The sequence below is a fragment of the Palaemon carinicauda genome, chromosome 28 (genome assembly GCF_036898095.1).
Source record: "Palaemon carinicauda isolate YSFRI2023 chromosome 28, ASM3689809v2, whole genome shotgun sequence".
Lineage (NCBI taxonomy): Eukaryota > Metazoa > Arthropoda > Malacostraca > Decapoda > Palaemonidae > Palaemon > Palaemon carinicauda.
The window spans coordinates 70678593-70681092 of record NC_090752.1 but is presented as its reverse complement, the minus strand read 5'-3'; the positions used below and the strand labels follow the sequence as shown (position 1 = coordinate 70681092).

Here is a 2500-nt window from a genome sequence, read left to right as displayed (position 1 = left end):
TTCTTTTCAAAATCTTGAAACATCTCATTATATTTCGGGTAATATTTCTAAAGACGTTATGGTGCTGGAAAAATATCAAGAAGTAATTAACTATGATATTGATAATAATACTGGGCATACATTTCTCAATTGTTCCCACATTAGTGTACTCAGAATAGTTTGATGCCACGAAAAACCGAATGGCTTTAATCATACATATATAATTCTATTTTAGAAGGCTTACGTGATCCAAAATGGAATTAAAGTTTCTTCACCCTCTTATATATTTTCTAACAAATATGAATAATTTCTAACCATGTTCAGTTTTTATCAAGTTGTGCATGGTTATCCAGTACAATATCAGTGGAGCATTACCATATGCATAAAGCAAAGCAAGTAGTTATTACAACTATGCTAGAGAGAAGGATTTAACTTGAAATTTAAAAACGTAAACATTTGAATTTAAAGCTTGAAACCACATGAATGAAATGGGGTATGTTGATTTTCAAAAGATAACACTAATTTTGCAATTGGAGCTTGTTCGGAAAATTTACAAAGACTGGTGAAAGTTTAATACACGAAGATTGCTAACAGACAATATTGGCTCAAGATAAAACACAAAATCTAGGTTAGCAATGGGGGTGAATGTCAATAGGGATGAAGGAATAGCTGAAGGGACACCTCATACAGGAGTATTATATTATTACAAGCAAAGATCAACCCTAGTTGGAAAAACAGTATGCTATAAGCCCAAGGGCTCCAACATAGAAAAATAGCCCAATGAGGAAAGGAAACAAGAAAATAAATAACTATAAGAGAAGTAATGAATGATTAAAATAAAATATCTTAAGAACAACAACAACATTAAGATAGATCTTTCGTATATAAATTATAAAGGATTAAAAAAATGAGAGGAAGAGAAATAAGATAAAATAGTGAGCCTGAGTGTACCCTCAAGCAAGAGAACTTTACCCCAAGATAGTTGAAGGCCATGGTACAGAGGCTAGGGCACTAGGCTGGACTTAAGAACAATGGTTTGATTTTGGAGTGTCCTCCTAGAAGAACTGCATACCACAGCTGAAGTCTCGTCTACCTTACCAAGAGGAAAATAGCCCCTGTACAATTACAGTGCAGTAGTTAACCCTTTGAGCGAAAAGGAATTGTTTGGTAATCTCAGTGTTGTCAGAGGTATGAAGGCAGAGGAGAATGTGTATAGAATAGGCCAGGCTATTCAGTGTATGTGTAGTCAAAGAAAAACCGAGCCGCAACCAAAGAGCGGAATCCAATATACAGTAGTACTGTCTGGCCAGTCAAAGGATTAATAACTCTAGCGATAGCATAAAAAAGATAAATAAAAATGAAATCCATATAAACTTTCTGTATGTATACTGAATACAATATCAAGAGTGAGGACTGACTAGATGATATGGAGAAGCAAAAATGGAGTGAAACCAAAATGAAGTACAGAACATAAAAAAGTAGATTTATGTGCTTTTCAGTGGAGGATACCCAAATTCATGCACGTTGAAGATTGCGCAGAGTTGCTAGCTAAAAATTATAGTTTCCAAAAGAGATGAATGGGAATGACTTCAAATAGAGCTGGATTGGATGCGTAGCCATAAGCCTAACTACTGCGGCCAGGGAGGCAACTCAGTTCCCAAGTGTAACTATGGAAAACTACCACAGTTGTGCTTTCAAAATAAAAGCTACGAGGATGGACTGAAAGATGGAAGGAAGAGAGCGGGCAAGGAAGTATCGAGCTGAAGGGGCTAAAAGTATACAGAAAACCCCACTGCTTCTTCTTCTTCTTTGTCTACATCTTTTCCCACTTCTATGTGGGGGTCGATGTTTCTGGTCAGCTTTCTCCATCTACCTCTGTCCCACACCTCATCACCGGTTAATCCCTTTGATCGAAGGTCATCCTTGATACAGTCCACCCACCTTCGCTTTGGTCTCCCTCTCCTTCTCATTCCCTGTACCTCCATTTCCATCACTCTCCTCCCAATATACTGTTCATCTCTTCTCATGACATGACCATACCACCTCAGTCTACTTTCTTGGATCTTATCTGATAGTTTTCTAACTCCTGTGGTACCCCTAATTACCTCATTCCGTATCTTCTGCCACATCCATCTTCCCCTCTTCTGTCTTCTTTATTGCCCACGTCTCCGCTCCATACATCATTGCCGGTCTCACAACTGTCCTATGTACTTTACCTTTCAACTTAACCCCTATTTTCCTGCCGCATAGTACCCCAAGCACTTTTTTCCAATTCTTGTATTCTGTGGTTTATTTCTGCCCCCAGATCACATCCTCTGCAACTGTTGATCCTAAATACCTGAAATTTTCAACTCTTTTCAATCTCTCTCCTTGTAAACTAACTTCCCCATTCTTGCCATTTTTCAATCTCAAATAATCTGTCTTTTTCCTGCTGATCTCCAATCCTCTATTTTCCATTTCTCTTCTCCACTCCTCCAGTTTCTCTTCTACTACCTCTAGCCTAGTGCTACACAGCATAACA

The 2500-nt window shown here is 38.0% G+C and overlaps 1 protein-coding gene across 1 annotated transcript in view; it reads left to right on the top strand.

The window, feature by feature from the left end:
- Window positions 1-2500, top strand: part of Hn (phenylalanine-4-hydroxylase) — a 331150-nt gene that overhangs the window by 765 nt on the left and 327885 nt on the right. The gene's annotated exons all lie outside the window — the stretch shown is intronic.